This window comes from Bison bison, unplaced genomic scaffold, assembly GCF_000754665.1.
Source record: "Bison bison bison isolate TAMUID 2011002044 unplaced genomic scaffold, Bison_UMD1.0 scf7180017864516, whole genome shotgun sequence".
NCBI classification, from domain to species: Eukaryota; Metazoa; Chordata; class Mammalia; order Artiodactyla; family Bovidae; genus Bison; species Bison bison.
In genome coordinates this window covers 10078931-10091691 of record NW_011495069.1, presented here as the reverse complement: position 1 = coordinate 10091691, position 12761 = coordinate 10078931, and positions in this window count along the sequence as shown.

Here is a 12761-nt window from a genome sequence, read left to right as displayed (position 1 = left end):
TCCTCCACTCTCTTCTCTTCGAGTCTTGGATTCTCCTGCTATCTTCTAATAAAATGGAGCTGTAACACGGTTTGTCCAAGACCCGAGAGCTGTGATGCGCCGAGGGCTTTAATGTCCGTCGCTCCAAATCTTTGTTGTGACGAGACAAAGAACCGAGGAACATACACTCGCGTGACACAACCATATGCCGGGAGCCGGCATATTGCATATGGAGTGCAGCACTTTCCACAGCATCATCTTTCAGGATCTGGAATAGCTCAACTAGAATTCTATCACTGCTGGGAGCCAGCGTGAGGAACTCCGCCCATGGCAAAGGTCATGAGAAAGGAGGCTCGGCGTACGTAAAGGTGGGATCAAGCCTCAGGAGTCCCCCTGGAAATTCTCGAGCATCTACCCCCAAAACCAGAGTCTGCCTACTTTCTGCTTTGTGCTTTCACCTACACCTCTGACTTTACGGGGGGCTGTCCCCTACTACCTCTCTCTGAGAAAAGAGTTAGCTTACAGCTCCAGTTAATAATTTCTGGGTGTGACAGTGTTTCAACCTACAAACTCCTGTGGAAATCCTCTAGCCTGCCTGAACAGGTTTTTCTGGCCACATGTGATTGTTCAGAGCCTCCCAACTGTGAGAGGCAGGAGATGTTCTAAACTGTCTAAACACAGATTCCTTTGAGTAGTTAAAAGATTGATTAGAAATTGTATTGGTGAAGGATTTTTCATTTATTGGGCCAATGTTTGCTGCTAAGTCTCCATATCCCTTACCTGCTGTGTCCCTGGCAGTGTATTGATTAATATAATTGGTGTAAGTAGTAGCTTTAATGTTTGTAACCTTGGACCCTTGAGTTAATTCTTTTCTTGATTGAGCCCACCACACCTTTGCCCTATAGGAATGCAACTTTATCTAATGCTTTCGGAGGGTGGCTCCTGACTTTGGAATAATCACCTTTAGAGAAAAATAAGTTTCTTAAAATGTTAACAGGCCTCCTGGCCAGAAGATGATGTAAATCACCTGAACTTTTGCATATGATAAGTTTGAAAGTCTGGCTTCGATTAGGATCAGGAACTGCTGTCCTTGCATGACTCTACCCCTTCCCCCATTATCCTCTATGCACAACTTAAGGTATAAAAACTACTTTGGAAAATAGTGCGGGCCTTGTTCACCGAAACTTGGTCTCCCCATGTTGCTCTCTCTCTCATTCTGGCTGAGTCTCCATCTGGAGCATGGAACCCACCATGCTTACTAATTATGCCTGGGCTTCTAAGATCCGACCGGGGAGGCCTCAGTGTCTCCTCTCCTTTGGGAGAACGGAAGGACGCCTGCGGCCTACGTAAGTGGTGCAAACTTCTTGTCTTGAAGTTTTATTGGTCTCCCACGTAAACCAAGCTACTCAGCCTCTTTTCTCCACTGAATTTCCTCACTGAGCTATCCTCATTCTATTACTCTTTATCTTTGATAAATATTTAAATAAATAGGTCACCTATGCTGTCTCTCCTTCGAATACCCTGGATCAGCCGGGGCTGGACCCCAGCAACCATACCACCAGGGAGATACTTGGTCAGTGTTTAAACTTTCCTGATTTTCTCATAGTATTTTTTAAAATTTAATTAAAATTTTTGTTTAACTTATGGAAAAACTGGAACAAACTTTTTGGCTAACCAAATACAATTGATTTGCTCAAATCAAGATCCAAATCAGGCCCACACGTTGCATGCAGTTTATCTGTCTCTTTAAGTCTCTCAATTTTAGACTTTTCCCCCTCCCTGCTTTTTTCTTTTTCCTTGTTAAGGAACTAGGTCATTTTTCTTGTGAAATTTCCCACATTCTGGAGTGTTTGGCTGATTGCCTCTTGGTGGTGTCATTTAAGTTGTTCTTCTGTTCCCCATACTGCCTATAAACTGGTAGTTAGATCTGAAGTTTTGATGATATTTAGCTTTGAATTTTTTGGCAAGATGACATCTCATGTGGTCTTGTGTACCACCTGTTGCATTGCAGAGCAAAGGCGCATACTTGTATGGTTGTCCCACCAGCTTATTCTTAATGTGCAGGCGTGCCTGTGTGCTCAGTTGCTCAGTCAGTCTGACTCTTTGGGCTTCCCAGGTGGCTCTAGTGGCAAAGAACCCCCTTGCCAATGCAAGAGATGTAACAGATGTGGGTTTGATCCCTGAGCTGGGAAGATCCCATGGAAGAGGGCACTGCAACCCACTTCAGTATTCTTGCTGGGATAATCCCATAGACAGAGGACGTGGGTTGCTGCAGCCCATAAGGCCACAAAGAGTAAGAGACAACTGAAGCGACTTAGCACACATGCACGTCTGACTCTGAGACCCCGTGGACTGTGCCACACCGGGCTCCTCTGTCCATGGGAATGGGTTGCCATTTCCTCCTCCAGAGGATCTTCCCAATCCAGGGATGGAACCTGTATCCCTTGTGTCTCCTGCATTGGCAGGTGGGTTCTTTTTTTTTTTTTTTAACCTTTTGAGAATATTTATTACAACTGCATAAAACCTATGGGCCAATTCTTCTCAACTTGATATTTTTATGATATTGAACTTTTCTGCCCATGAGTGCAATCTATTTCTTTATGTATTTATATCTTCAATGTTTTCCTTCTTTTAATTGAAGTATTGTTGGTTTGCCATGTTGTGTTAGTTTTAGGTATATGGCACAGTGATTAAGTTATGCATACATATATTCTTTTTCAGATTCTCTTCCCTTATAGCTTATCACAAAATATTGAGTATAGTTCCCTGAACTATGCAGGAGGTCCTTGTTGATTATCTATTTTATATATAGCAGTGTGTTTATGTTAATCGGAATTCTTAATTTAGCCCTTCCCTGCCCTTTCCTCTTTGGTAACCTAAGTTTGTTTTCTAGGTATGTGAGTCTGTTTCTGTTTTGTAAATTAGTTCATTTGTATCTTTTTTTAAAGGGTCCATATATAAGCTATATCATGATACTTGTCTGTCTCTGTCTGACTTACTTCACTTAGTATGACAACCTCTAGGCCCATCCATGTTGCTGCAAATGGCATTATTTCATTCTTTTTTATGCTGAGTAGTATTCCATTGTGGGGTGTCTGTGTGTGTGTGTGTGTGACATCTTTCTCCATTTACCTGTCATTGAACATGTCGGTTGCTTCCATTTCTTGTCTATTGTAAATAGTGCTGCAATGAACCCAGGGCACTCTTTAAAATTGCGACTATGTTTGAGAAAAACAAGAATAAGCTCCTTTCCCCTCTGTTTAATGTGATTAGACCATCAAAGCACTAAGCATCTTAGGGTAAAGACGAGCTGAAAGGGTGAGGGAATGGGCAATGAGGACAAAGCATCACGATTAAGAGCTGGGCTCAGGAGTCACAGAGAGTTGGGTTCAATCTGGTTTCTCTTTTTACTAGCTCTGCAACCTCAGGCTGATTACTGAGCCTCACATTGAATATCTAGGCACATCAGTACATCACTAGCAGGTCACAGGAGCGAGGAGATATTCATACATAGGTCAGTCAGGCAGGCTGGGCTTGACCAGAGACCTCTGAAGCATGATTAAGCATCTTGGTTTTACTGAGACTGGAGGGGTTTCCAAGACAAGAGATCTTTAGTTTTAAAAATGGGAAATTCTTGTGACATCCCTGGCAGTCCAGTGGCTAAGACTCCATGCTCCCAATGTAGGGGACACAGGTTTCATCCCTGGTTGGGGAACTAAGATCCCACATGCTGTGCAGCCAAAAAAACGGGAAAGTCCTGGACAAACTGGGATGAGTGCCCCTTTAGCTTCTGCACCTCTGGTGCCTGCCAGCCCTAAGTGTTTAGTCCAGCACACCACACAGGCCCCATTTTCTTCATATGTCTATGACATAAAAGCAGGTTGGGAAGCTCAGTTTCCTCATCTGTAAAATGAGGATGACAACAGCGCTTACCTCACTTGGTTGTTGTGAAGATGAAGTGACTAAAGCAGGATATTTGACCCTGCCTTCCCAATCCAGAGGCACACCCATGTCCTATGTCTTTCCCAATCTAATGCCTTTTGGAGTGCCAAAGCATCTAAAAAAAAACTATCCACAATGTATTTGTCAGCATAACAAATGTAAGGTACAGCAACATGCTCTGTTAAACTGGAAAAATAAATGTTAACTCCTAACTTGAAGAGAGAAATGCTTCCACTCATGAGTGACGACTAAGAAGGCTCTAACAGCAGGGTCCCTCTGTATCCTTCTCCATGCAAAGGAGGAGAACTGAGTCTGTGTCTTGGGAAAAGAAAAAAGTCAGACTGGATGAGGTGGAATGTCCTCCTGCTGCCAGAACACCAGAAGGCTTTAAGAAGCATTAGCAGTGCAAGTATGTCTAAGGAACCAACCTCTAATTGGCCAAGGTGTGACAACTGCAGCATTAATAACAACATAATTATTTTCCTATTGTTATTGTCACAATTATTGGAGCAAGTTGCATCTGTGAAAGGCCATGGGTTCATGTTGTTGTTTAGTTGTTAAGTCATGTCCAACTTTACAACCCCATGGACTGCAGCACGCTAAGCTTCCCTTCACTATCTTCCGGAGTTTGTTCAAAATCATGTCCATTGAGTCACTGATGCCATCCAACCATCTCATCCTCTGTATCCCCCTTCTCCTCCTGCCCTTAGTCTCTCCCAGCATCAGGGTCTTTTGCAGTGAGTCAGCTCTTCCCATCAGGTGGCCAAAGTATTGGAGCTCCAGCTTCAGCATCAGTCCTTCTAATGAATACTCAGGGTTGATTTTCTTTAAGATTGACTGGTTTGATCTCCTTGCAGTTGAAGGGACTCTCAAAAGTCTTCTCAAGCACCAAAATTTGAAAGAATCAGTTCTTCGGTGTTCAGCCTTTCTTATGGTCCAACTCTCACATCCATACATGACTAATGGAAAAACCATAGCTTTGATTATATGGACCTTTGTAGGCAAAGTGATGTTTCTGCTTTTTAATATGCTGTCTAGATTTGTTACAGCTTTCCTTCCAAGGAGTGTCTTTTAATTTCATGGCTGCAGTCACTGTCTGCAGTGATTTTGGAGCCCAAGAAAAGAAAATCTATCAGTTTCCACTTTTCCTCCTTCTATTTGCTGTGAAGTGATGGAATTAGATGCCACGATCTTAGTTTTTTGAATGTTGAATTTTTAAGCCAGCTTTTTCACTCTCGTCTTTCATCCTCATCAAGAGGCTCTTTAGTTCCTCTTTCCAAATAGAAAAAGTTAGTTAAAACACACAAGAATGGTGACTAGTACAGGATATGTTTAATTTTTTTATTTCCATAAGAAAAATTAGCACATGTATACTTTGCTTCTTTTATTAACTGAATTCCTATTTATAAAATATACATATATACTGTTCCCACTTGGGTATAAAAGCAATTCACTGACCTGTGAGGAGTCAAACAGTCCCAAACAATGGGAATTTTGTGAAGAACAAGATAGGCTGACAGGCTGGATTGCTCACACACAATAATCAAGAAGGGGCTCCAAGAGCTAATTAGCCAACCTGAGTCTTGCTAGCCCCAAGGACTCTATTCCTCCACCTCTAGGAAGTGAAGATTTCAGGTGGCCCTATGAATACCACAAAATAATATATCAGTAGGAATAAATGAACTTGCAAAAATCCCCATCAATGTATCAAACAGGACATGTGTGAATGTGTTCACTCAGCGGTGTCCAACTCTTTGCAATCCTATGGACTGTAGCCTGCCAGACTCCTCTGTCTGTGGGATTTTCCAGGGAAAAATATTGGGGTGGGTTGCCATTTCCTTCCTCAGCGGATGTTCCCAACCCAGGGATTGAACCCACGTCTCCTGCAACTCCTGCTTTGGGCAGGTAGATTCTTTACCACTGAGCCACCTGGTAAGCCCATGAGACAGGACAGCAGTTTATATAATGCCACCCAAGTGAGACTGAAGGCTCATGATTTTAAGGGACAATATCACATTACAAACAATGAAAACCTAAGAGAAAGGTATGATTTTAAAACTCTTATAGACATTATAAAAAGGGAGCTCAGCTTGATCATCAGTGGCCTGATGACAATCCCCTTGGACCACACAAGCAGATCTTAAGACTGACCAAGAATCAGTTGATTGAAGACCCAGATCTAATTACCTCAACTGAACTAAGATGACATTTCTCTTTCTTTCCAGTCTGATCGGATTTTTGAAAGCCCAGAAAGAAATATGAATAATATTACAGAAACCATAGGATGATAACAAAAGAAAGCAATGGTCCAAGAAAGCAGGGGGCAAGAAGCTCCAGATTTTGTGGGGCCCATGGCTGAAACAATTTGTGTGGCCCTACTTAAGAAAAAAAATGCATAGTAAGGTATTAAAGAGGCATACAGACAAAAGAAGGGCCTTGGAAGAGGCTATGCAAGCAAAGAGCACTGAAATTTAAACTTCATTTCTTTCAGTTATCATTTTTGTTTCTGATCTCCTCTTGAAGATGTTTGAAGAATTCATAAGCATCAGCCAAACCAGCACTTTAATTACAGTTTAAAATTTTAAGGAGGATTTCCCTGGTGGCAAAGTAGATAAGAATTTGCCTGCTAAGGCAGGTGACACAGGTTTGATCCCTGGTCCAGGAAGATTTCTCATGCCTTGGACTACTGAGCCAACTCTCTAGAGCCTGAGAGCCGCACTACTGAAGCCTGTGTGCCCTAGAGCCTGTGCTCTTGCAAGAGAAGCCATCGCAATCAGAAGCCAATGCACCCTGATGAAGAGTAGCCCCTGGCTCACCACAGCTAGAGAAAGCCCGTGTGCAGCAACGAAGAACTAGTACCATCAAAAATAAATCAATAAATAAATTCTTAAAAAGGATCCTGCAAGCTGAGTGGCACAGCCCACCAAAAAAACTATTTTAAAAATTTAAGAATAATTAATTAAGTTTGTAAAAGATGATGCTGTGAAAGTGCTGCACTCAATATGTCAGCAAATGTGGAAAACTCAGCAGTGGCCACAGGACTGGAAAAGGTCAGTTTTCATTCCAATCCCAAAGAAAGGCAATGCCAAAGGATGCTCAAACTACTGCACAATTACACTCATCTCACATGCTAGTAAAGTAATACTCAAAATTCTCCAAGCCAGGCTTCAGCAATATGTGAACCGTGAACTTCCAGATGTTCAAGTTGGTTTTAGAAAAGGCAGAGGAACCAGGGATCAAATTGCCAACATCAGCTGCATCATCGAAAAAGCAAGAGAGTTCCAGAAAAACATCTATTTCTGCTTTATTGACTATGCCAAAGCCTTTGACTGTGTGCATCACAATAAACTGTGGAAAATTCTGAAAGAGATGGGAATACCAGACCACCTGACTTGCCTCTTGAGAAACCCCTATGCAGGTCAGGAAGCAACAGTTAGAACTGGACATGGAACAACAGACTGGTTCCAAATAGGGAAAGGAGTACGTCAAGGCTGTATATTGTCACCCTGCTTATTCAACTTATAAGCAGGGGGTGTGTGTGTGTGTGTGTGTGTGCGTGCTAGTCGCTCAGTCATGTCTGACTCTTTGCGACCCCACGGACTGTAACCTGCCAGGCTTCACTGTCCATGGAATTCTCCAGGCAAGAATACTGGAGTGGATTGCCATTCCCTTCTCCATATATGCAGGGTGAAAAGAAAGTGAAGTCGCTCAGTTGTGTCCGACTCTTTGCGACCCCATGGACTGTAGCCTACCAGGCTCCTCTGTCCATAGGAATTTCCAGGCAAGCGTACTGGAGTGGGTTGCCATTTCCTTCTCCAGGGGATCGTCCCAACCCAGGGGTCGAACCCAGGTCTCCCACATTGCAGGCAGACGCTTTACCCTCTAAGCCATGCTGGGCTGGATGAAACACAAACTGGACTCAAGATTGCCAGGAGAAATATCAATAACCTCAGATATGCAGATGACACCATCCTTATGGCAGAAAGTGAAGAACTAAAGAGCCTCTTGATGAAAGTGAAAGAGGAGAGTGAAAAGTTGGCTTGAAGCTCAACATTCAGAAAACTAAGATCATGGCATCCAGTCCCATCACTTCATGGGAAATAGATGGGAAAACAGTGGAAACAGTGTCAGCCTTTATTTTTGGGGGCTCCAAAATCACTGCAGATGGTGACTGCAGCCATGAAATTAAAAGACGCTTACTCCTTGGAAGGAAAGTTATGACCAACCTAGACAGCATATTCAAAAGCAGAGACATTACTTTGCCAACAAAGGTTCATCTAGTCAAGGCTATGGTTCTTCCTGTGATCATGTATGGATGTGAGAGTTGGACTGTGAAGAAGGCTGAGGGCCGAAGAATTGATGCTTTTGAACTGTGGTGTTGGAGAAGACTCTTGAGAGTCCCTTGGACTGAAAGGAGATCCAACCAGTCCATCCTAAAGGAAATCAGTCCTGAATGTTCATTGGAAGGACTGATGTTGAAGCTGAAACTCCAATACTTTGGCCACCTGATGCGAAGAGCTGACTCATTTGAAAAGACCCTGATGCTGGGAAAGATTGAAGGCAGGAGGAGAAGGAGACGATGGAGGATGAGATGGTTGGATGGCATCACTGACTCAATGGACATGAGTTTGAGCAAACTCTGGGAGTTGGTGATGGACTGGGAGGCCTGGCGTGCTGCAGTCCATGGGGTCACAAAGAGTCAGACATGACTTAGAGACTGAACTGAACTGAAACAATGTTTAAATACCAAAAAATTGACTTCAAGGTTTATCACCTATAAGACTTTGATAAATTGAGCATTAAACAAATAATTCTAAGTGTTCTTCTTCACTTATAAAAGCCTCTTTAATATGAAAATGAAACTGTTAGTGTCATTTCCAGGGCTCCGAAGAGCTCTGGTACCACAGTCCTCTATGTCTCAACACAGGAAGGAATTCTGCAAGAGGCAAAGTGATAGACAAGAAGTGATTTGTTAGACTAGGACGCTTGTAAGTTTCACAAGGGCTTCTCTGGTGGCTTAGACAGTAAAGAATCTGTCTGCAATGTGGGGACCTGGGTTTGATCTCTGGGTTGGGAAGATCTCCTGGAGAAGGGAAAGGCTACCCACTCCAGTGTTTTTGCCTGGAGAATCCCCATGAACAGAGGAGCAGGCAGACAAGTGTTGCACTGCCCAGAGTACTCAGTGGGTTACATTTTTATAATCAAAGGAAGAGAGGCAAAGGGGAAAAGATCTTTGTCTTTCTTAAATAGGTGTCAGGTTTCCTTCATCAGTTCCTCCCCCAAGTAAGGTAGGGAAGTTTTCTTGTCACTATATGGTCAGGCCAAGACTGTCATAACATTTTGGAATAATATTTTCAGGTCTCAGTACAATGAAGGTCTTTCATCTTGAAAATTCACCTTTCCATAAATGATTGTTTTTTTGTGGGCACAGGGCATATTTTGGGAGTCATTAACTTGATGACACCACTAGGCAGGTTGTAGGCCTTATTCTCTACTATTGTTTTATTGTTTGGGGGGCATTGTGCAAAGAACACGTCTTTGGGGCCAAAGGGCATGTTTTGCAGGTTATTAACTTACTGAACTTACCGGGCAGGATATAGGTCTCATGCTACCATTGTTGTATTGTTTTGGGGCATGTCTAGTGCTTCTGTTGCATGGTTTTGTCACTAAGCAAAGTTAGCTTGATTTTGTTAAGCCAGCCAATCTGGTTTTGATGCTAAGCAACTTGTTTGCTTCATGAGTCAAGCAAGCCCACATTGTTTCAGAACATTTTCATTACTTTCTTGAGTGATCATTAGTCTTATTGTGGTCTCCCAACCCCCCTAAAGTTCCCTATCTACAATTCCCTAATGGGGTTTCTAAGCTACTTGATTATCCTATGCTATTCCTGCTTATTTATGCAGAGTACATCATGCAAAATGCTGGACTGGATGAAGCACTAGCGGGAATCAAGATTGCCAGGAGAAATATCATTAATCTCAGATATGCAGATGACACCACCTTTATGGAAGAAAGCAAAGAGTAACTAAAGAGACTCTTGATGAAGGTGAAAGAGGAGAGTGAAAAAGCTGGCTTAAAACTCAACATTAAAAAATAAAAGATCATGGCATCCAGTCTCATCACTTCATGGCAAATAGATGGGGAAACAACAGAAACTTTTTATTTCCTTGGGCTCCAAAATTACTGAAGATTGTGACTGGAGTCATGAAATTAAAAGACACTCACTCCTTGGAAGGAAAGCTGTAACAAATCCAGACAGCATATTAAAAATCAAGACACCGCTTTGCTAACAAAAAGGTCCATATAGTCAAAGCTATGGTTTTTGCAGTAGTCATGTATGGATGTGAGAATTGGACCATAAAGAACGCTGAGTGCCAAAGAATTGATGCTTTCAAATTGTGGTGCTGGAGAAGACTTTTGAGAGTCCCTTGGACTGCAAGGAGATCAAAACAGTAATCCTAAAGGAAATCAACTCTGAATATTCATTAGAAGGACTGATGCTGAAGCTGAAGCTCCAATACTTTGGCCACCTGATGCGAAGAGCCAACTCTAGAAAAGACCCTGATGCTGGAAAAAACTGAAGGCAGGAGGAGAAGGGGACAACAGGGGACAAGATGGTTGATGGCATCACTGACTCAATGGACATGAGTTTGAGCAAACTCCAGGAGATGCTTGAAGGACAGGTAAGCCTGGTGTGCTGCAGTCCATGAGGTCTCAAAGAGTCAGACATGGCTGAGTGACTGAACGACAACAATCCCTATCAAAAAGAATTCTATCAATATCAACCAATTCATAATGACAATTACTAGTAGAAATAATCAGTACGATATAAAACTGAAAATGACTATTCCATCCAGTAAAATTATCTTAGAAAAAAAGAATCATATTTTGCATATAACATTGAAAACTACCAGGAATCCCCTTAATCAAATTGTATTCGATAGAAATCAGCACCCATGAAACTATAGTGGCAGATGTGAAAAAAAATTAAAATTTTGTATGGATCAAATTTAAAAGATGAATTTAACCCTCATTGTAAAGTTTACCCAGGAAAGAACTGATTCACAGTGATTTCTGCAAAATTGAAAATAGAAAAAAATTAGAAATGGCTAAATCTCACCGTACAAAAAATTGAACAGGAAATCAAGTCTAAATGAAAGTTCATTGATGTTGAGACAGTTTTTATCAAAATATGTTTATTTATGATGTGGAGGAAAAATGAACTTGGAGGTTAAAATGGCAGGTCAAAAACTTTGGGAGATAATGCATATGAAGCATTTAGTAGAGATAATGCACATATCTGGCATGTGGTATATACTCAAGAAATACTAGGGTTGATTAATTTTTTTTAATTGTGGTAAAATAGATGTATAACAAAACTTGCCATTTTCAAGTATGGTTCAGTGGCATTAGCTACATTCCTGTTATTGTGCAACCATCACCAGTATCCATCTCCAGAACTTTTTAGTCTTCCCAAATGGCAACCATACCCATTAAATGATAACTTCCCATTTCTCTCTCTCTCCAGCCCCTGATAACTGCCATTTACTTAGGGGTTCATGTCCCTGTGAATTTGATTACTCTATGTACATCATTTAAGTGGAATCATACATTTGTCTTTTGTGACTGGCTTATTTCCTAATGTCTTTTATGAAAGACATGATGCCATTTTTGTCATTAGCATAGTCTCCTACGTTCCTTCATACTGTAGCACGCATGTATCAGAGTTTTCTTCAAGACTAAATAATATTCCATTGTATATTCATACCACATTTTGTTTATCAATTCATCTGTCAATAGAGACTTGGTTTGCTTCCACTTTTGACTTTTGTTAATAATGTTGGCTATGAACACTGGTGTAGAATTATCTCTTTGAGTCCCTAATTTCAGTTCTTTGGGGTATACACCCAGAAATGGAACTGCCAGATCAACGAGGGATTGGACCTGTGCCCTCTGCACTGGAAGGGTGGAGTCTTAACCCCTGCACAACCAGGGAGGGCCCACTAGATCATTTTTAAACTGTAGTTTTTCCTTTTCTCAATCTGGCTGTGGATTTCCCTGATAGCAGTCTACCTAGACAGGGAAATGAAAGACTTCTCAGAAATCCCTTCCATGTGACAGGAAGACTTCAACTTGATAAAACAAAACCTTGACAGATGAATTCACTGCCCACCATGCACAAACAGAAAGTAAATACTAATCATTTTATCAATAATTGAGAACTGAGCCCTCTGCTCAATTTATCAGATCACCAAGCTCTTGAAAAGAGGTGCAAAAATCTTAGTTTGACGTTTTGCATTCTTATATTTAAAACAGTAATATTCCATTTTATTTATTTAATTATTTCAATTGCTCTGGGTTTTTGTTGCTGCCCATGGGCTTTCTCTAGTTGTCACAAACAAGGACCCTTCGTTGTGGTGCACGGGCTTCTTGTTGCGGGGATTTCTCGTTGCTGAGCACAGGCTCTAGGCTCCTGGGCTTCAGTAGTTGCAGCACACAGGCTCAGTAGTTGTGGCGCACGACTCAGTTGCTCCACAGCATGTGGAATCTTCACGGGCCGGGGATCAAATTCACATTCCCCAGCATTGGCAGGTGGATTCTTATCCACTGTATGACCAGAGAAGTCCATCGTTTTATTTATTTTAAAAAATATGATCTTAGGTTTCCCTGGTGGCTCAGTGGTTAAGTATCTGCCTGCCAATGCAGGGGACCCGGGTTCAATCCCCAGTGTGGGAAGATCCCATATGCCTTGGAGTAACTAAACTCGTAAGCCACAGCTACTGAGTCTGTGCTATAGAGCCCAAGAGCTGCAACTACTGAAGTTTGCTCGTGCTATGGCC